Below are 22,939 nucleotides of genomic sequence, written 5' to 3'. Positions count from 1 at the left end.
CTGCACTGAAGCACAGTAAGCCACTGTGGTCAGTGCACATTTTTGGGGGTCCTGGCTCTGTTTCTGAGCAGCAAACAGCGATGCTTTATTCAGTAACTAAGGAGACGGCAGCAAACATACAGGACCCACCACTAAGGCTACTTATGAGCTGCTTTGGTAGGGCAGCCACAGCAAAGGGAAGGTGCTCTCATGGCCACGCTTTGGTTTGGCAATGGTGTTGCTCAGGGTAGCTAGTTTTCCCAGAAATGAGAGCATGGAGGAGAGATTCCAGCCTGCCACCTCCAATGGCCAGGGCCACTGGGAAGTCTTGCTTGGGCTGGGAAGTTTGTGTGCATAGGCAGCCCACAGGGGATGCCAGGGGCTCCTCTGACTCCTGCTGTCCAAGAGCTTAAACTGACTTCACTTCAGTCCAGCACTGGCAGAAGATACAGCACTGAAAGAGGAAAGAACCCCGAAGGGTCCTGCTGAGCACAGGAGGTGGGTTGCCCAGGGCAGCAGAAAGGTGAGGTGTGTAGATGGGAGATGCCTGTTACTGAAAATGAGCCCCCCATTGAACCCAAATGACTGTGACTAACAGGAGATGGCATTGACCTCTCTTTGTCGTTCTGTCAGGGTCGAACCCATTTTCTCTTCTGTGGGTAGGAGTGAGGCACCTCTTCTCTAGATGACTTTGGAGGAACTGTCTAACTGATGCTGAAACACGTATATATAAATCTTTACCAACATGTCCCTGAACTTTTGGCAGCAGATACAGATTTAAGGATGTTTTTGCTTAAGGACTGATTAGCTGCAGCTGATGTTGCTAATTTACACCTTTTCAATCGCTCAGGGAGAAGGACGCAGTGTTCCCTGGAAATTGAACAAATGCTCTAAAAGGGTTGTGTGTGTGTGTGTGTGTGTGTGTGTGTGTGTGTGTGTGTGTATTTGTACGCACATGTGTGTGCTGGGGAGGGGGAATGCACACGGACGTGAGTGTTAGCATTTCTAAGAAATGGCAGTTCTTCCTTTGGAGCCTTAAGTGAACACCACTTTCAGGGAGTTGCATAATTTAAATAATCTTTGCTGTGTTTTGTCCTGTCCGTTATTTTTAGCTGTCATGTTAAGTGCCGTGAAGACTCTTCAAGAGGCTTCTTTCTGTTTCCCTCTAATAATCCTAGAAACATGCACTGGTTCCATTGTACGGAGCTCTCTTGACAGCTCTCACTGTTCAATTTGCTGTAGAGCAGCCACTTTGTAGAACAATAGGACAATCAGCACTGCTGCAGGCTCAAGTGCTCCCATCCTGGCCTTGAAGTGGCAGAAAAAGAATGAGGTAGAATCGTGTTTTGACCATCACAGTTAATGAGTTCTAGGAAAAGCTTTGGTGGCCGCTCAGCAGTGACAGCACAACAAAGGTGATCCTGGCTGGCAAAAGTAGACGTCTGAGCGTTTTTTGCTCCAAAATCTGCTGGAGTTTGGTGTGATCCATGGTGCTCTCAGGAGAACAATAAGCTCTGGTGTTCAGGTCTAGATTAGGGTTTGGAGTCTGAGTCCAACAGGAGGGATCGTAGGTCTGCATATCAAGGCCAGGGCGAAGGCCCACATAGAGAAGATGTGGCCTGACATTCTTGGTTTGATGAGGAGTTAGGGAGTAGGGTCCAAGGACAGGTCTTCCAAGTGAGAGCAAATCTTGGGACAGTAAAGTACTTTTAAGGAAGAGGCTGGTGAAACACCAGGAACCTATGGGGCCACAGATGCTCCATCCCTGGCAGTCTGAGTAGGCAGGCATCTCTCGTGAATCCATGGGCCAGGGGTGAACCAGAAGACTTCTTGCGAATTCCTTCAGAACTACGATGCTGTAGTTTTTATGTCTGTCTTTGTGGCTGTGTGAGGCAGCTGGTGTCTAACTCTGCCCTGTTTCTCAAGAGTACCACTGTCTTCTACTGGAGTGGAGGAACAGCAAGTGCCCCTGTTGCCTGAAATACCCAATGCCCAGGACCCAAATGTAGTGTCACCCTCTATACCTCGTCTCCACTGAGAAATCACTGACCTTTCCTTGTTCTGCTCCAGCCCTGCCTTCTGCTTCGCCTGTCTTCCCATCCCCTGACCGTGCAGGAAACATGGCTGAGGCTGTGTGGGACAGACCTCGTGCCATCAGTCACATGTCTCAGGTCTGCTCTCCCACCAATCTACTACACCAATCTACTTGGAAAATTTCCTTTGCCAGTCAGCTGAGGGTAGCTGGAAGCAGGCTGCGCTACCCAATGATGCTGCATTGGATATTAGAAGACAGTTTCTGTCAGTTAAGCAAGGCTCTGGAACAACCCTTTTCTAGAGGTACTAGAGGAAAACGATGTTACTGCTATCGAGATGGAGTTTGATGTGCTTCTGAAGAACACCTCCACGCAATTGCCTGTGATAGCAGGAGGCTGGCCTCCATTTCAGCCCTCTGTCCCAGATCCAATGTGATAGAGGAAGGCAACAAGAGACCAAGACTGCGTGAAGGAGAGAGTCCTTCCTACCCCAGCACTGTCCCTAGGGTGGCTCAGGAAGCAGGAGAAGAAGCTGTCCTGGGAGGTCAGCCCAAGCGTATGAGGGTTATTGAGAGGCATGGTCAGTTGAGGAGCAGCTGAGGTGGCCCTTGTGGCCAAACCCCATCTGGGATGAGGGAGGCATGTGGGGGACGCAGTGGCTGTCGCGCAGAGGCAACAACTGGTGCGTGTGGCCTCATGGGTAGGAACTAGAAAGCTGCACCAGTGGGAGCGATTCCTTCTTCTCCTTCAGTTTTGTGAGCAAATGAGTCCTTGTGCACTTTGCTTCATGTCTAGCACTGTTTCAGTTCTAAGCAAAAAAACCAGCTGTCTCCACAGAGCCTATTGCGCTTTGCAGAAAACCATGGATAATGGCAGTATTATTGCAAAGAGGCTACAGAATGAAGGTTTGTTATAAACACATAAAGAAATGAGCCATTCCCATGGGAGCTGCTGGTTAATGCTCAAACATAAATAGCAAGGAGGAAAATAACTTGTTAAATACATTTTAAAAATAGAAATAATTTTGATTTTGAATTTGCACTGTTCATGTGGAAGCACAGGACTGGTCACTGTAGATCAGACTGTGAGTCTGTTTAATCCTGAAGCTTGATCCTTACAGCAACTGGTATCAAAAACTTCAAAGAAACGTGTAAGAAATCTAGTAACAGACAGAAGTTGTTTCCTTTACTGGTTGGTTATGTTCGAAGTCTGCAAGCCTTATACTTTTCGTGTCTCATACCACAAGGAGTCCTTTCATTCAACAGGTATACCCTTCCCTTTTCTGAATCCTATTAAGCGCTTAGCTTCAATATCTGATGCCTCTGAATGACGCTGGTTAATTATGCAATCTTCAAGTGATAAAATTAATTACTCACTGTAATTTTTGAAGAAGAAAATGTCCCTGTACCAGATTTAAATATGCTACCATTTGGTTGTGCTAGATGTTACCTTTATTCTTTAATCCGAGCAGCATGCCGAGAGGCATTGAATTTATGAGTTGATGAAGAAATGTTCTTGCTGACATGGTCCCATGAGAATTTGTGGGTTCCCTGATGGTGAAATAGGCCATGGGAGAGAAAGCCCCAAGTTCAGAGTCTATTCTCTGAAATCTGGCATTTGTTTCTGGGAAAGGATGGCTGGAAGTGGGTGCCCTGTTCCAGGCATTACTGAAGCCCACATTGCTCCAGCGCTATTTCTACAAAGATATGTGTATTGCGATATTTCTGCAAATTGCTTATGCTGAAAAGCCACCTCTTTCTTCTGAGTAGCTGATACCTGAAGCCAGTAGTTTGTAGGAGTTCGAGTTACTGAACTCCCACTGGGAGTTGTTTTCCGTTGCGCAGTGCTGTGTTTCATCTGCCATCGCGTTGCCCACTTGCTTTGCTTTCTTGAGTGCTGCTGGAGTTTCTCGTGGGTTTTTGCAGCCTTGAAGCCTTATTAAACTCTCTGCTAGGCATCAACTTTGCTTTAGGAAAGAACAAGGATGTTAAAAGAAAATGCTATTAAAAAAAAGAGCTGTTGGTGTAAGGAGGCTTTTCTGAGTGTCCCATTACCTCTCAGTACTCAATGAGTCCTTGCTCAAAATGTTGGAGCAGGTGACATCAAGCCTGCGTCTGTTAGACAAAAGGTGCCATGTGTGAGACTGGCACCCGCTCCCTGTTCGTGCTCTCCGCACAACTGGACATATGTCTCACATGTGTGTAGTGCAGTGCTGTGACCGTTGTGGTGTCTTTGTGATTTCACAAGACGTGCAGCTAGTTGCCTTGAGCTCCGATGCCCACGTGGCATAGGCTGGGATGGCACCAGCTGACAGAGAAGCTGCGACTCTGTCCCATAGGGCTAGGAATGTCCCAAGCTCATGGAAACTCTGCTCAAAGGGTTCTTGGTCTCTGGGGAGATCCCTGTGCAAAACATCCCTTTGCATGTGAGCGTGATCGGACCTGTTACTACGCCTAGCTGTTTTTCCATGAAGTCCCAAGTCCTGGAATTGGGTAGAAAGTTGAGAAAATTATCACGAAAAAATGTGAGCTTGTTTTATCCATGTGGTTATGGAAACAAAAGTTGCAGACTAGCCCTCTGACTGTTTCCAAGTAAAGAGGAAAGAACCCAATGTGTTTACAAAAAAGACGCCAGCCTTGCGATGTTTGGGGTGATCTCATGGGTTTGGGACGGTTCGAGGAGCCAGTGCTGCAGCCCTTCCTCCTGCCCCTCTGGCAGCTCTGACCGGGACTGGCAGTAAGCTGAAACTGGTGCGAGGAGCGAACTCACGCTCTGGCTTTTCTTTGGAGGCAAGGAAGGTGGATTGTTTTCCAGCGATGAAATTTCCTTTTGAAAAATTGAACGCTTCCTTGTCGTGCTTGTGAATGGGACGCCTGCAAAGCCGAGCACGCTGGTTCCAATTACAAGCTCACTAAGGCCAAGTGCTGCAGTCAGGCAGGAATTTATACCTTTTCATATATACTTGAAAGGATAAAACCCTTTTTTTCTTCCTTTTTTTTATATCTATATAATGAATTCAAAGCGGGAGCCCAGTCAGCCAAGCTCCCTTTGATTTGTGCTCATATTAATATTATATGCCTGAAAATGTGCCTAATCGCTTGAATTAGTCAAACTTGCTCCCCTCCACATATGCATGGGCAAAGATGTAGGCACAGGGGCATCTGTGGGCACATTTACCATTCCTCATGATATTACTGCTTATTACTTAATACTGTTTGTATTAAAGTTACCTTCTTCTTTAGGGATGTCTTTTTTTCCTCTGGGATTTTTCTGGGAAAAGATGTGCATAAAATAACTGGTGAGCAGTTCTGCAGAGAAAGCTCTGAGCGGTTAATATGGATCCCAAACCAAAGGTGAGTCAGTGATACCATGAGACTATGAAGAAAGCAAATAGTTTTGGGGGTGTATAAGCAGGACTGTTGCTTCCCCTCTTTACTCAGTACTGGCAAAGCCTTACCCAGAGAACCAACTCATTTTTGGGGTGTCACATTTTAAGAAAGATGCTGGGCAAGTGGAGGAGAACAGAGCAGACACACATGAGCAGTTGCGCATCCGCAACTTGACTGTAACATGACTGTTAGGGAAGGAGCAGAGGATGAGGATTGCTAGTGTTGCAAAGAGAACTGAGGGATAACTATCTTCAAATTCGTAAGATACTGCTGTGAGGAGGAAGGAAGGACTGTGCTCTCTGTGTCCTTCACAAGAAATCGTGGGATTTAATCTCAGCACAGAAAAGTCAGATCAGTGACTACAGAACGCAGTCGAATCATGAGAATGGAGAAAGACTGGCCTGGGTTGCCTGGGAAGTGCAATTGGGAGCCTGTAAGAACTGGCTAGACAGAGCGTAAGGAGATGAACGAAACCCATCTTGTTCGTTATTTGAGTGTGCTGACGGTTTGCGCTGTTATGATATGACTGATACCTGCCCCCACATCAAATTCACTGTACTCATGGGGTGGAGTTGAACACACCTGGCATTTCTGGATATCCCACAGAGAGCTACTGCTCTTCCTTTGATGTCCAAAGTTTTTACTTTCTGCCTGGCCAAGATTTCCATGTGAAGAGAGATGTTCCTTGAGATACATCGATACATGGGTGATAGTGGAGGCAGTCAGGACCAAAGTCTGGCGATGACAAAGGACAAGGTTGTCATTAAAAACAGGAAGGGGACTCAGGAGATCTGGGTTTAATTCCCACCTTGCTCACTGCTTTTCTGTGCAACTGTTCACATGTCTCACACAGTGTCTGGGTGACACTTCCCCACAGGTAAAATGCCTCCCGTGATGTCTCTGTATAACCCATTAGAGATGCGGACTCTTTTGCTGTGTCTCTGTTCAGTGCCTAATGTGCAGTGACACTGCCCTTGCTTGGAGCCATAAGTCACCTGCAAACCAAATGCTCAGTGCGGGAGTGGCAAGAAATCCATGGTATGAGACTCTTTCCCTTGGTCTAACTGATCATAGGAATGCCTGTTTTCAGCAAAGGGGATTTCCTGATCCTGTAGTGGTTTTTCTGCTTGTTAACCCCAGGGGACCTTTCTCCCGGTGTCTTCTTAAGCCTGTGCACGCTTGCTCCCGCGATTCCTTTGGCAAGGGGTTCTGCAGATCCACTGGCTGCTGCAAGAAAAACCACCTCCTTGCACTTGTTTTGAACCTCCTGCTGACTTGATTCGATGGCCCTAGGTGGATGAAGGGAGACTGGTGATAGCCGTAAGACAGCACTGTTACTCTTTGCCCAGTTCTTTCATTGTCAGGCTGTGAGAACCAGACTCTTCCAGGCATCCCAGTAGAGGGGAACTGGGAGGGAGCAGAGGTGTTGGTTTTGGGAACTAGCTCCCAACCAGTGATCTGTACACATAAAATGCCGTGGGACGTAATATGACTATCCAAGAGTAAAAGAGTCAGATTGGCAAAGGAGGCCAAGGAAGGAAGTGGGACATAACAGGCTTTGCAAAGCCTGTTGAGCAGCAGCCCAGTGCACAATGGACCCGAACCCATTCGACTGGCCAGTTGGCAGCAATGGCTAAACATAACAAGCTAAACGAAGCCCCCTTTTCAATTCCAAGTACTGAAAGAAGGCGGAACTACTGAAGCTAGACGTGAAGGTGGACTGGGGTCCCACAGTTGCCTATTTTATTTAGACAAGGATTTAGCCAAGTTGCAACCACAGAGGGGATTTATTTTACATCAGTGCTCCTCGTCTGGGTAAAGCCATGGTGAGCATCAGCCTGCCCCTCTGGGACCAGTTTTCCCCAGGAGCTTTTCCAGCCTGCACAGGGCAGGGCGGCTGGACCACTTTTCCCTGCTGACTTTAAGCAGTGCTGGGTCTGAGTGTAGATGAGGCCATAGGCTCTGGCTCTGCGCTCTGTCTTTTGTAGGTATCCAGCATACCACAAAGACCTCACCGAGTGAAGCAGTTTGAATACATGTGCATACATGTTCCTGTGCACACTTCAGGCAGATGGCATACTGTTGCAATGCCAAAGTGATGCTTCCCAACACTTCTCTTGACATGCAAAATGTGAGCATGTGTCTTTATTATTGTTTGCATTCTTGAGTCACTTAGAGGGCCCACACTTCAAGCAGGATCCCCGCAGAGTCAAATTCTGCACTAAAGAGATTGCCGTCTGAGACAAGAGGCAGCATTCAGAGGTAACTAGCTGGAGGAGAATGAAAAAATAATGATACCAAATTGGCCACAGTAGAAGCAGAGGTCCCAGCACACATAGGATAGCTTATAGGATATGGAAATGTTGCATATATGTCTTTGAGATTGCAAAAGATGCACATTGTTCTGTTGTATTGTTGAGAAATCGTATATGATCATTCAGGATGATCTAGAATGGGAATACCTGGAGGGACAGAGTTAAGGGTAATTATGTAGCCCAGCCCTGGCATTTCTTAACTTTGGAGAGCTCCACTGTATAATTTCATCAAGGATTTATATACAGTTAATTGGCAAGTAGTTTGATAAGCAAATAAAAGCATCATAAATATCAGAGAAGGATTTAAAGCTGAGCTTTCCACTGCCGTGCTACAATCCTTGCTTTTCTGGTCAGTCTAATCTACTCGATTACTTCTTTCATCATCTTATGTTGTGAAGGCTTGATATCTCTTTCAAAGAACATCTGTCAGACATCTATCTATTAGTTAGCTAATTTCTCTGCGCGGAATGAAAAAACAAGGGTGGGGAACCCACAGCCCTGAGGATCAGAGGTGGTGCATGGCCAAATAATTATTTTGGGGTAACGCGACGATGCATAATTTGTGGCCTGCATTAGGTCTGTAAAGGCCTCCCTGACTCTCAGTAAGAAACAAGTTTCCTACCGGTGATATACAGCTTATGCTAAACATGGAAGTGAGGTTTTCTTAATGTGGGTGATAGAGCCTTTGTCATAGACGCTGGCGAGAAATCACTTCCAGACCCTGAGCTTTCTAGATCAAGGATGCTATAGGCAATCATGCTGAAGGATAGTTCTTAATTCAGAAGATTAAGCAGTAGCTTAATAAGACTGGGAGAAAGTGTGGATACAGTCCATAGTTTTATGTTCCAGGACAATTTGAAAGCATAGACTTGTTTGGTGGTGTAGCTTCCAACGAGACTGCAGTTAGCTTGGGCAGCATGGCTGAATGGTTCTCTTCTAAATATTTTACTCTAAGAACCAAGTTTATTGGGACTTTTTGTTGCAATCTTGGATGAACATCTTTTACTATCACTGTAATTTTTGAGTTGGATACATTTCCACAATATGGGAGAAACACGTGCATGTATGTTTAATGTGAGGGGAATACGAGCAGGTGTGTTTTCGATATGCACAGCAGTTTTCTTCAGATTCATCTGGAGAAGAGCTTAGTGTGCACTTTTTGGGCCAAATCCAGGCCTGGCGTGAGTGCACATCTGACTATATCAGAGTGAATTGAAGCAGGACACTTTACATGTGGATGTCAGGCTGAATAATCCAAGGGGTTCCCAAATCCCAGAGAATGACAGCAGAGTTGGAGCATGTCTCCCTCAGGGAGCTTTGAAAACTCTGCTGAGGCTGTCAAATCCAGCCATGACACCTCAACTTCCCTTGGGATGAGGAATCGCTAGGCTCCCTTGGCAGTCACCAGGCCATATCCTTGGGGCTCATTGCCAAGAGACCCCTACTGCGTGGATCCATTCCCACAGCCGAGATGTGTGTCCTGGGCTAGGTCCTCATTTTCTGCCTCCGTACTGGGGAGTTGCGCTGGCTCCCTTCAGTTTTTCAGTAGTGAGGCACATATGAAATGAAAACTGCATCTCAGTGACCCAGGACACTCGTGTGACTGGTGAAGAGCAGGTCATGGAGGGAGCCAGAGCTGCTGGGTAATTTTCAGCATGTTCCATGCTGAAAACAAGCAAATTTCATGCTGAAAACATGGAATTTTTCTTGTTCCGTTGTAGATGGTCCTGTGGTCCTGGCTTCTTCACAATGATTGTAGTGCTCCCTGATCCCACCTTCTTAATAGGGTTTCTGTGATAGGGTTATCTCCTGTGATAGCACTGTCAGACTGACACTTGAGTCTTATTCACGGGATGGCTAGAGTGGAGAATGGCTCCAGTCAACCAAAGACAAACAGGAAGAAAGAAAACAGTTTAGAAGGAAGACATTCCCTCTAAATGGGGAATACATTGACCTAAACTCTGGAGGAGAAGGATGTCATCTCAGCGGTGTGGCCAGGCCACACAGCTTTGCTTTGGCAGTAGCAGAGATTTCTAGGCATCAGGAGATAACGTGTGGGAAGTAACCATCCCTTCAGAGTAAACGGCTGGTGGGATTACTGTGATTAGATCCTTCACCTTGATGCCTGTGAGGAACCTGATGACCGTGTGGCTGCTGTGCTAAGCTCAGAGCCTGTCCAGGTGCTCAGCAGTGACTTGTTTCTTCACCCGTTGCCATCTATCTTTATGCATCATTTGCTTCCTCTCATTTTTGTGGGAGTAGAAAGCTTTCCTGGGTAAGACTGTTTTGTACAGTACCTAGCACAGCGGAGCTGGTGACCAAGAATCTGGGCAATGCAACAACACAGGTGGTGACAACACTTGGATGTGTTGGCTAGTGCGCTCGTCCAGAGGACCCTCGTGCTTGGCCCAGACGTGTCCAGAAGCCTCATTAAACTGATGGGGCTCTCATTGCTTCTGACCTGAGCTCTCTTGTTCTTGCAGAATAAGGAGGAGAAAACATCCCTTCTACCTTCCTTTTTTTTGTTGTTTTTTTGGGTTTTTTTATTTGTTTGTTTTTTTCTCTTTTCCATCCTCCTCCCTGGCATCTTTTTTCCCCATCTGTTCTCCTGCAGAGCTGAACCCCACTAAAGCATTAACTCTTCTGGGACAGAAGGGTCTGAAGGCTTTAAACTGGTCTCCGAGAGTCCCCGGCTCCCGCTCTGACCCTCAGGGCTCTTCAGGTCCCAGCATGGTTATTGCTAACTCCTGTCACGCCACTGTAAATTGGAGACACAGCTGGCGGTGGCAGCGTTTCAGGATGTGTGGCACTGGCACTCGCTGCCATTCCCTGGCAGAGTAAATCCCGCGAGGGAGACTGGTGTTTTCTAACAGCTGAAACGAGGGGATAAAAGAGAGGAAAGACTTTCCAATCTCTAATTACCCGTGCCCCAAGGAATCAAGAGGCCTCTCTGTCCGTGCCCTCCCACCGAGACATTCGCTCCCCTGGATGGCAGGCATCCAGCATCCACAAGCCCATCAGGGTTGCTCTTTGCCTGTTTCAGTACCTGCTTTATTTCCTGCTTAGGAAAAATGAAGAAACTCTAGGATTTTTTCATTTCTCCTTTTTAGTGCTGTTTGTGTTCCCAGAGAAGTCGGTGGGAGTGGGAGGAGGCCTGGAAGTTGATAGCTGCTGTGATCGCTTGAAGGAAACTCCTTTTTTTTCCGGAGGTATGACCTGTTGCTTCTTGGAATTAGGCAATGTTACCTCTGTTGGTAGCTCCTGAAGGTCTGAAAAATATGCGTTCTCCCCTCTCCCCACCTCAAATCACAAAACTGCCTTGAAAAGAAAGGGAAAGGATGCTTATAATAAGCTGGCAGCTGTGGATCAGGTAAAACCCTGTATAGCATGAGATTTGCAGTTAAGTCAAGAGACCGGCAGCACTAGGCTGAGAACTTTTCTTTTGGTTTGTGGTTTCTTTGGCCTGCTTAATAAAACCTGCAAAAGCACCAGTGGCAAGCTTGCATCTACTATCTGTTCGCATACTTCAAGCTGCTTCGGCTTGAATTATTCATGTTCAGTAAGTGATCTGCAAACAGCTCCTGTGATCTCCCTGTGATCTGTGTGTGTGTGTGTATATGGGACTCACCTCTGCTTAGGTCAGGACATTTTCTTATTTCCTTTCTTGCAGCAGGGAGTCTGTGGGAATCTCTAGATTGTTCACCGACTGTTTGTGATTAACCAGGCTGTTATTTATTATTTATACGGCGTGATTTGTTTGGCTGTCCGAGGCACTCAGTATTATCGCGGTTCCCCGTCTGGATAAGGGAGAAGACTCGGTGTGCAAACAGCTGTAGCGGTTGCTTGACAAATCCTATTGTATAAATAATATTAAAAGGAGCTGTTCAGCAGGGCTGCAGAAGCACTTGTAGGGCAAATGCCCTTATAAGTAAAGGCAGTTTAGCCAGCAGTGCTTCTCACCCAGCACAGGCATGGAGGGAAAAAAAATTATGTGCCAAGGCATTGGTATGATGTCCCAAGAGCTACTTGCTAAAGTGGTGCTATGGCGTGACTGGAGTTTGAGGCTGTTGCACGGTAAGAGGAATTGCGGCAATGGTTCATGAACTCCTTGACGCAGTTCACCTGCATGTGTGTCTCAACAGAGGTTTGCTGGGCTCTTGCACGTTTGAGGTGTTTGCTTGTTTTTCAGTGTGTTTCTGATCTGTTTTATCTTTGATCTGTGTTTGATTAACCACTTGGATACTGCTGGCCAGATTGCACCTGTTTATGCTGTGCAAAGAGCAGGGTCTGCCTCCTCACACTCGTGATCATCCTTCCTGTGAGATGTTCACGAGACCCACGTGACAGTAGAGGTCATCACCATCAGATTAAGACTTCTTTATGACATGTTCTGTTTTGTCATGCAAAGAGATTTGCAAAGCTGTTGAGAAAGGCACTTTCTGGTCAGGCAATGAGCATGTGTCCTGCTTGCTTTGCGATCCATGTCCTTCTTAGCAAAACAGAAGTGCAAGGATGGTCCATAACGTGGCACTAATTCACTGCAGTGCCATTACCGAGCTCCTGCTGAAGGATGCCTCTCTGCAGCCGGAGGGCGTAGAGCTCTGTCGAGGTATAGCTGCCGTCCTGGACGTGGAGACAGAGCTCTTGAGAGACACTGGTGGCAGACCCAGTGTGAGGGCTGGAGGTCTTGGCGGTCACAGCCATAACGCCTGTCTCTTTCAGCACACCCACTGCAGCGAGACATCTGCTCTGTGTGTGGATGTGCCCCTCCAGTATCACAGGTTTTGTCCCAGGGTACTGGGATAAGCCATTCCACATTTTGGGATGAGAACAGATGCTTCAGAAGCTCGTTCCCAAGGGGAGCTGAAGCTGTTGTGAGAGAGGCCATGCTCAGCGGAAGACAGGGGTGGCTGATGAGCAAGCGTCAACTCGAGTACCTGATTTTTGCGTTTGTCACCACATTTTGGGGTGTTCAGATCCCCTATTCCAGCTGAGAGATCTCAGCTGAACTGAATCTCCACTTTGAGTGAAGAAACTCAATTTAGGGTACCTGATTTTGTACTGGACCCCAGAGGAGGACTTGTGCCTTGCCTAGGATATCCCTCACCGGCGACATAATTGGAATGCACTAAGTAGTGAGTTTGTTAAAATGTCCTGCCTCTCTGTGTTATGGAAAGAAGATTTTCTATTAAACCTTAGGGAAATTACCTTCCTTGTTAACTAGCGTAAAAATAATGAACCACAGCAGGGTTACTCGAGAGATTTGGGCCATCACTTTGTAAGACAGCATTGTTTCTTTAAATTAGAGAAATAATTTAAGCAAACAAACGAACAAAGAATTTCTGGAAATTAAAGTACAGTGCGAGCGGGATGATTTGCTCATCTTCTGTTTAATAGGAGCAGTGCAGTGAACAATTGCACTGTCGACCTCAGAAATCTATCCATGGTAACTAGTCACAGGAGAGAAAAATAGAGAGCATGCCACCAAGTTGGTATTAAAGTTATATTTTCCATTTTTCTGTGGCTGTGGGCCGGTCAGGGACTTTCCATGAGCAATCAGCAAGGCAGAAATCCCCTTTTGCTGTGTAGCAGCCACCACCACTGAAAAGGAAGAGGTCTGATCCTGGTTTTGGCTTCAGTGAGTTTCATCCCAGTGAACCAAGCTGGAAAGGGGGCTGGGGACAGGCTTTGGCCTGGAAAACCCTGGTGGTAATGATACCCGCTTGGGGAGATGGCTTTTGGGGGGTCCGTGCTGTCGGGCAGGGGCATGAGAGCGGGGACCACTGTGCCCTGCCGCGGGCTCAGGCACTGCCATCATCTCCGAGGACCTTTCAGTACCTTGGGGACCTTCCTGCCAAACGCGCCCTGCCAGACCAGGGCTGTGAATCACAGCGTCCGTGTGATCCTGGGTGCTCTCACGCACGTCCCTGCCCCACGGTAAGTCTCCTGCGCTGGGTTGCCCTTTCCCGGCTCTTGCCTTCACCCCTACCAGCCCTGGCAGCCTGGGCGCTGGGTTGCCCACTGCGACTAACTCACCACCCTACCCTGTGTCCCCTGGTCCTTTCCAAGCCACTGAACGACATCCCACCTGCCACCTTCCCTGGGGGCTGCCCGGCTCCCCACCCCCTGCCCCGGTACCTCACCCCCCTCCTCCTCTCTCAGTGTTGGCAGCGTCGCTGCCTTCCTGCCTCCACCCTTCTGTGAAAAGGCTCAGGCAGTGCTTGCTGTGCTGTCGAGGAGGCGATGAAAAGGGCTCTGTGTTTCCTGCTTCCCCTGGGGAAATCCGCCCTGGCCCCAGCCATCTCCACCTTCGCTTTGGTGCGGCAGGCTGGGGCTTGACAGCGAGGGTGCAGGCAGTGATGCCAGGAGCCCTGGCAGCGGGCACGCTCGCCGCTGGGGCCGTGGGTGCCCTCGGCGCCTGTCCCAGCTTGCAGTGGAACCTCGCTGCAGGGCAAGGTGTGTGGTGGTGCAGGGGGCGGTGGGGAAACCTCCCCTCAGGTTTCGTCACCTCCGACAGACACCCGATGTCATGAGCGGGTGAGCTGGTTTCTTCACGCCCGGGCGCGGGAGGGAGCAGTGGGACGCTGAGCCCTCTGGCTCACTGTCTGTTGATGGGTACCTCTGCAGTCGCCCGTTATTTCCTGGGTGAGGTGTGGTGTCCGTCCAAGGTCCATGTAGCAACGTTGCATGATCCCTGCTGTTTTGAACGAGTCCTCTGAGAGCCTAGAGGAAGAACAGAGAGACACTGCCAGGCTGGAATTCATCCAGAAATAAATAAATAGAAATACTGGGCCTTTGGGCTCAATCATCTGTTCCTCAAAAGACGTTTTTGGATGGGATCACTGCGCTGTTGTTCTTCTATTAGGGCAGCGAGGAGAGAGCATTGTTTTCCTCCCCTCATCCGTTCCCCTTATAGGGAAAGAAGGAGGAGGACTTGGCCACCCTGAGCCAGGCATCTCGGGGCCTGCAAAAACAAAGAGCCATACAGACAGAAGTGCCTTCATCCCGTCCCTGTCATACTCTTCCCTCCATTTAATCTGTGTTTGGCGTGGCAGTGACCGCTCAGGGCCGATTTGCATCGCTGCCAGCCTGCTGGGAATGCAGCGAGGTGTTTCTACACTTCCTTTCTGGAAACCCGTTCTGCTTATCACCAGTTTATCAGTGCCAGTAGTCTTGGCAAGACAGCCGTGGAGTTTCAGTTCTGTTAGGGAGGTGTATTTGCTCAGGGCCTGTGTTTGCAGTGTGTGTATTCACGTGTGATGGTATGTGTGATGCAGTGCTCCTGAAAAACATAATTTGGATGGTTCTGGTCATGAACTGAAGCTCTGTGGGCACATCCATCCTGGTGCAGTTTCTCTCCCGTGTGCCACAGGCATCCATCCCTGGGCTCTCTAGCACCTCTAGACTGGGGAGCACCGACCATCGCCAAGGTCTCATGCTCACTCTCCTTGTAGGAATACAGAGCTGGCACGTGGAGCTGGCATGGGATTTTGTTATTATTGGTTGTATGGGCTTTTTATAAAAGACTGTGCTAATACCGCTCTATCTTGTTTTGCCTAGGCTTAAAGGCTGATCCTGTTGAGACCCCCTGAGATACCCAACTCCATGGGAACTGAGACCACTTGACTGCGTTCAGCACCCTTCAGGATACAGTCCTAGGTAATTTATTCTAAGTGTCTGCACGGATTATGGGTGAGATTTGATGTTCTGCATTATGCAGAAAGTCTGTATTGATATTCCTAGTTGTCCAGTCTACAAACCTATTAAGCTGTTCTATTTGGGTTCTGTAGCTGTGTGTAGCTCTGTGACAAATGAATGCCTCAGTCAGCACTGAATTCAATTCCTTTGGACATATTGACCCAAGTGCACCAGAATTTCATTTTTCCAGGGCTCTTAAGATGGCTGCGGTGCCACATGAGAATTGGTAGACTCCAAGGGCTGGACAAAAGCACCAGGTTCCTGTTGGATTTGTGCGCCTACCACAACATATCCTCCAGGCTAATTCGCCTGGAAATTGGTGGAGCAGAGGCTGTTGCTGAAAGCCAGATGCAGCAGACAAACAGAACTTTCCTGGCTAAATGACTTTCTTTTTTATTTTTTCCTGAATGTTGTCACTCTGTAGATCAGTGGCTTGACACTACAATAATAACCCATGTTCCAAAGAAATCACGACCACACCACCTCCCCCCGAAATAAAACAATCATCTCCTTTACTTCCAGAGAGGGAATTTCTTGATCACCATTCTGGCAGTGGTTAACATCTGTTCTGTTTGGGAAGCTCTCCTGAACTTAACTTGGAAAAAGCTGTAAAACCACTAAAAATAAAAAAGTTTTTACTCCCATCAAAATTAATCAAAGGCTCAAAATATCAAATGCTTCTTGGAGAGGAGGACCCTTGTTCAGACTAGAGTTTTAAGAAGTGTTCAAAACGTACGACGGCGTGAGCCTGCTTTTCAAAATAAATCTAGCAGCTGTTTTCTGCAGAAAAAATAGATGGTGAAAGTCTTATCTTTATTTACCTGTGTACACAGTAGCTGCATTCTCTCTTCCAAATCTGGCCTCAGTGTTATCCATTTGACAATCTTCCTCAGGATTTCTAAATATTTGCTCCAAGGTGGATAGATGGAAACCCAAGAGTCTATTTGGAAACCCAGTTGTGCCCTGCTCTGCATCCTCATGGAGCTCCATTGGTGTCAGTGCAGGGGGGCATGGGCAGGGTTTGGTCCAAGATTTGTTCTTCCAGCCCAACAATGTCAGCTGGTATTCAGGGCCTGAGCTTGAAAAGCATGGATCCGTGGTCCATGGATGGAGCTTATGAATGAGTTTTAAGAGAACTGAGTAAGAATGAAGCCAGCCCAGCGTTACGGATGTTACTCTGAAACACCAAGAATGAATGATTTTCTTGTCAGGTTGGATTTCTGAGCAAGAGTATATTCTTTATTAAATTCCGTATGCTGGTGAAAGTATCAGCCAGTAGAAGGTTGTATTTTTTAACCATCTATAAGATTTTTCCAAAAAAAAGATGGTTAATAAAAAGCAGCCTCCCACTGATTTCAGCAGAGGTTAAACCCCAGCTCTCGAGATCAGCTTTTATTTCAGGAGGAAGGAAGAACAGTATTACAGTGGCGTGATAGTAGATCTCATTTCATTGGCTTTGCCCTGCCAGGACGCCCTCCGTCCTTACTGCAACAGAGGCCTATTCTCATGCAGTTGTAGCTCTGTACAGTGACATTTTCAGGACCCAGGCCTGAGGACTTTGACTGGGTTGTTTCCTGTTTTGACAGTCTCCATTTCAAATAATCTATACACAGCATTGTGCAGAGAACAAAAAAAACCAACCCGTATCCTTCTCTCTTGAAAATTATAGTGGGTGGTGGGGAGCTAAGTTCAAGTTTCCTATGGGGAGGGAGACGACATGAAGGTTGAAACAGACTCAGAAAGTGAAAGACAGGAAAACAAAGAACGCAAAAGGAGAAATGTGTTCGCCGTCAAGGCTGCGGCATGATATTTTTTCACATCCTCTTCGGATCTGTGGGGACAGAACATTTTTTCAGTGCCTGCGCTCACATGCTCTGTGTTTAAACTGCTGCTGTCAAAGCTTTGAGAGTAACTAAAACAAAAATGTCACGGGTCAAATGGATGTTTTCCAATCGCCTGGTCTATTAGGAGTGCAGTGTAAATCCAAACATCCACCATCCCTTCCTCTACATCCCCACGTTGCCAGTTGACTGCAGGTCCCGCTGGCAGCCTCGCAGGTCCGCGCGTTGGCAGCGGAGGCTGCTCTAAGGCTTGACCGATGTGCGTCTTGGAGGCTGGCTTAACTGCCTCAGCATCCGGAAACTTCCTGCAAGCAGCATCCTCTCCTCACCAAATTTCTGCGCAAATTTGACGGTATCAGATTCAAGATCAGGGTTCGGTTCAGAATGAGAATACACCACCGCTTCTCTCTGGTGGCTGTGCAAGGAGCACAGGTCTGGCAGCCCTGGGCCAGCGCTGTGCTATGATCTTTTGAATCTAGGTACCTATGTAGGTCTTGGGTGCTGCATTCATCGGTGTGAATAGTGCCCTCCCCCTGGCAATTACACATATGCCAAGCCGAACCTGTCCTGATTTATTTGCAAAAGCAAAAGTGTGGCAATATCAAAGCGCTTACATTTTCTACAGCCTCCTGGGGGTCCGGGCTGCCCCCTGATTCGTACACCTCCAGGGCTTTTAATCAGGCAGGCAATAAGGAGAGGCAAAAATCCATTCAGAAATGCTGGATGAGTCAAAACTGAGTAGAAAATGTTGTTCCAGCCTCTCCTGTCCTCGTCCCCGCAAATACACACGCACACCCACCCACACGCGCTCACAGAGAGCATCAAGGCAGCTGCGTCTCCAGCACCGCTTCTCACAGTTCCTCACAAAGTCTCTCCAAGATTTCAACATAGCTGATTATTCTTCAATTTGTTGTAACCTGAAAATAAAGACAGATAAAGGCAAAATGTTCTGGGAACAATGCCAAGCCAAAGGCACTATATTATTAAGAGATCTGTATCTGGATAACGGATTTATGCCCTTTAACATCTTTTAAGAAAAATATAGGGTTTGCAGGATCAGAGTGGGATCGTCTTAAAACGTTTTATTGCTATTATTATTATTATTATTATTATTATTATTATTATTATTATTATTTTAATAGTAATAATATTTCCCCAGTGAAACCATATATGAGAATATTATTTGTGTAGGAACTGGAAATTAACATGAGATGATCAGCTTATTTTTTAAAGGCACTTTACAAGTCACTCTGTATTGGAAAAGGTACAACTATCCATCAAAGCAAGGCTTGGGGATAAAATAATTAGAAATCACACAACCATAGCAAAGGAAGATTAGTGCTAAAATTAGAAGCCATAAAGTTGTTTTTAGATTACACTGGAATCTGGGCAGACTGTTTTATTGTACAGTGTTACTTAAGAAAATGCATTACGAGAGGTGTAAATTGTCTGCATTTGGTTGTGCTGCAATAGAAGCTGCTATTTTTGCTAATATTTGGTGGAATGAGCTATGAGATAATTTTCAGGGAAATCCTCAGGGAATGGAAGAGACTGTACATGTGGGCATGAAAAATGACAACCTACTAGAGACACTGGGTTCAGTGCTGGGTTCTTCCTCATGTTCCCCGTGGATGCGGATGGCCTATAAGGTTGGTTTGCTCCTTGTTTTATTTCATGGCTGTGGTGCCAAAATGTCCACACTGCATCCAGTCTAGAGAGAGACCTGTGGTGGGATGGCTGCCTTTGATTTACACCCGTGCCAATTAGGCCGATTGTCCGGTTGTGCAGATAGGTGGGAAGAAGTTTTCCAAGACCACCTGCTGTCCTAGCTCATGCTGGAGGAGCTCTTAATTTAGGGGGGGAAGTAAATCTCTTAAAATGAAAGGAGAAACGCTATGAGTTTGACTCTGAGTGGATCTGTGCTGCAGAGCACACCAGAAAAAGGTGCAGGCCTTTGAGGCTGTAAGGCAGAAAGCATCTCAAGATCTTTTCAGAGTGTCAGTGCTCCCAGTGCCGGTACATCATGTGTACTCCTTGCTATTTATATTCTGGGGAGTGGTCTGGTTATATTCTGCATTGCTACTGCTAGGTGGGGAGGAGAGGCAGGGAGGGATGCTGGGAACTGTGACTGAGCTTCCTTGAAAATGTTGCCACATGGCATAGCGCAGAGACTAAAATTGTTGCCTGCCAGCTCCTGGGTTAAAGCATAGTCTTGCTCTTGTTGCATGAAATCCAGATCTCTACCAACCACTTCCAGAGACCAGCTGTTCCTGGTCACGGCTATCGACACCTTTGGGTGCTAGCTTCACAACTGCATGTGTGCGCCAGGCTGTTGGAGCTTGCAAAGGGCCCTCTGCTGGTGTGTGATAGTGGCTGATCCGTGTGGCCAGGTCTCATCAATAAGAACCAGTCTTTGGAGCAGAGGCAACATGGTATTGATCTCATAATTCAGTGAGCAGACGCATCACTCATTGATTTTGGCAGGACTGCTCCCTTGTGCACAGTTAAGAACGTGTTTAAGTGTTTCTGTTACGTCAGAACCCTGAATACCAGAAGGTAGACATACAGAAGATGGAATACAGTGGAGGGCTATTTTGGAAAGGACGCTATTTATTTTCTTCACTGACGACTGGTTCCTCTCGGAGATCAATTCTCCCAGATATCCTTGGCTTCTGCTGCTGAAGCAGTGAGTGTTGTATTACAGGATGGGGACATGGCTGGGGCACCTTGTTTCGTGTATCAGGGAGAGGCCACAGCTGGGGATTTGCTTCTTTTGATGGGCAGGTGCTGGGAGCTCTTCCTCATGGCAGCAGGTTGCCAAGGATTTGTCACAGCACAGCAAATGGGTTGGTGGGTCCTGGTGAGAAAGAAGAAGCCGAAAGAGTGTGTTGCGTTTGGTGTATGAGGGCGCGCGGCATTACTGGGGTGGATACTCTGCAGAATGAGAGACAGCACAGAGAAGACAACGAGGAGGAAGAGCATCATGGGACAGCTTCTATATGAAGAGAGGCCAAATAGACTAGGCCCTTGAGTGTGGAGGAGAAGGAGCTGAGGAGGTTAAAAGAGTTATAAAAACCCTGTGTGGCATGGAGGTGGATAGGGAACAGTTCCTTGTTGTGTCTCGCCACACGAGAGCTAGAGAAGAATCATATGAAGCAATTGGGCAGAGGCCTTAAACAAAAGGAAGTACTTTTTTATGAAACATGTAATTAAACTGTGGAACTTGTTGCCACAGGATGTTGCGGATGCCAAAGATATAAATGGTTGCAAAAAACAATTAGAGAAATTTGTGGACAAAAGGTCCATCAAGGGCTATTAAGTGCAGGGCTGCAGATACAACCACTGACGCTGGAAGTATATTAGATGCGTATTGTCAGCAGTCAGGAGGATACACCCGGCGAAGTAGGCTGTGCTGCCCCGGTCCGCATGCCCTGTAGCCACTCTCAGAGATGGGATTTTGGGCTGGAGGGCCCTTTGGACTGACACAGTGCAGCTGCTCTGGTGTTAAACATGATTTATGGTGGTGCGGTCTCACTTTTGTTGGCTTCTTGTGCTAAAAGCACACAAATACCTGTAGATCAGACATCTCCAAACCAGGCCAGCTGGTTATCACAGAGCATGATATTCCCTGATATTATAGTGTGGGCTTACCATGAGCAGGGAATTGCTGTAGGGGACAGCCCTCATCTAGGAGGTCTCTGGGCATCAGCCCTAGCCACATGTTGACAAATACCTAGGGGACTTGTCAAGGGTACAGTGAAACATTGAATTGAATATTGAAGACCAAATCCGGACTTGGGCTCCAAATGGGAGGCAGGGCCATTGGTGGGATCTGCTTTAGCCTGCAATTCGGGGGGGGGCGGCGGGGGGAAGCAAGGAGAAAGCGGGTTAGGAGAGAGGTCATGGAGCGCAAGCAGTTGTTCTTGCCAGCGCGTTTGTCTGAGAAGCTCCTAAGAGCAGAAGAGGTTTTGAAACGAGGGCTCATTTCCGGCATGGCTGCAGGCCTGGAAGTCTGTGAGAGGGACACCAGGGGAATTTGTACATCAGCAGAGAGTGGGCTTTTGTTTAGCCTGGCCCTACTGCCTAACTGCCTGCTGTGGCCGTTAATTCTTTGTTTACTCGTGGCTCACAAGCGCGTGCGCCTTCCTCCCTGGGGCTCAGGCAACACGTTTCTTATTGGAAACCTGTACCAGGTGGCTAGTTGGTAGTTTGGGGTTGGTAGCTTCTCCCCATGCAAGCGTCACCTGGCCGCAAGCTCACAAACCACCCTCCGAGGGGAAGCCTGGGAAAGTCAGTGAGCCTTGCCCCCTTGTGAGTCGGCACCCTCCAGCATGTCCGGTCAAGGCAGGAACACAAGTTTGGAAGGCCTAAGATCCTCCAGTGAAAGTGTCCTTCCACCAAATTCCCCTTCGGGGTGAGGGACAGTCCGAGTGAGCATCTCAGCAGAGGTCCAGGAGGATATAGGGCAGCGAGGAATCAGCACGCTTGATTTCAATGTGGAAATACTTCCAGGGCAAGAGAGACCTGATACTAAGAGCTTCTTTGATGTAGTTGGAGAGGCGTAACAAGAACACAAGGTTGGAGGATAAAGCCAGGTGCATTCAGCCATTTTTACCACAGAATTGGCCAAGTGAAGGGCCCCGTAACCCAGGAAAAGGTGAATAATTCTTCAGCACTTGGTGTTTTGAGGCCACGAGTGGGGCATTTCTGGAAGTCAAACTTGAACTCTGTGGGTGGGATGTGCTGTATAAATACAGAAGTGACTGGAAGAAGCCCTTCATCTGGTCCCATCTGAGGTATCAGATGAAAGGACATATAGGTTCTCTTCTGGCCATAAAGTAGGAGTCCCCTGAGACCACACACCGCAGTTTGGCGGTACGTGCATTTCCCAGTGCCTGCAGCAGGAGAGTAGAGTTCGAGCAGACTGCCTGCACCCCCCCCCCCCCCCCCCCCGAAATGCTCTCTGCAGTGGTTTTAGCTCAGTGAAAGCAGGACAACTTGGATCGACTCTTTGTAGCCTTAGAACAGAGCCTTTAAAAAGTCCGGCAGCAGGACTTTACTAATTCAAACTAATGACTCCGAAATACTGAATTATGGGAACAATCAGATGCCATCAAAAGACACAGACAAAAGATGCATGACAAAATACACTGTATTGTAATATCAAATGGAGCCGAATTTGGTCTGATAGAGCACCTTTCATATTCAGTGCATTTCAAAGCGCTTTGCAAAGTAATGAGCTGAATGCTGACTGTGTAGCCAAATGGAGCAGTCATTATGTGCTTAACAATAGCTCTCTCACAGGCCTACAGAGGAGAACCTGTTTCATTGCGTGAGAGAGGGGATGTTGGCCAGGATGCTGGGGTTATCCTGTACTTTTCTTTTTTAAATACCATTAGATCTCTAGCTTGCATTTGGACAGGCACCAGAGGTGGTCACACAAGACCTGGCTATAATTCCTCCCTCGTCCTGATGCTTCCATGTCCGTAGCTGAGCATCTGCTTGCTGAGCATCTGTTCAGCAATGCTCCCAGTATGGTGAGCATGGTGGGCTGGGCATGCTGAAGCTATGAATTACCAGGTCTCTGTGAATAGATAGGGTAAACAGGAAGTCTCTGTGAATAGATAGGGTAAATAGGAGTTGTTCTAGAAAGGACAGAGGGGCCTGAGGCACCTCAGGATAGA

General features: G+C 47.5%; 1 protein-coding gene across 3 annotated transcripts in view; it reads left to right on the top strand.

The window, feature by feature from the left end:
- The window catches only part of LOC138064197 (zinc finger and BTB domain-containing protein 7C-like), a 194,018-nt gene that overhangs the window by 71,738 nt on the left and 99,341 nt on the right, over positions 1-22,939 (top strand). For all 3 annotated transcript variants that reach the window (XM_068925802.1, XM_068925805.1, XM_068925803.1), the window contains one exon: positions 15,277-15,375. The gene's annotated coding sequence lies outside the window, so the exon portion shown is untranslated. The remainder of the gene's footprint in view (positions 1-15,276; positions 15,376-22,939) is intronic.

Source organism: Struthio camelus, chromosome W (genome assembly GCF_040807025.1).
Source record: "Struthio camelus isolate bStrCam1 chromosome W, bStrCam1.hap1, whole genome shotgun sequence".
NCBI lineage: Eukaryota > Metazoa > Chordata > Aves > Struthioniformes > Struthionidae > Struthio > Struthio camelus.
Note: the sequence above shows the minus strand (reverse complement) of the source record. Positions and strands in the feature narration are given on the sequence as shown.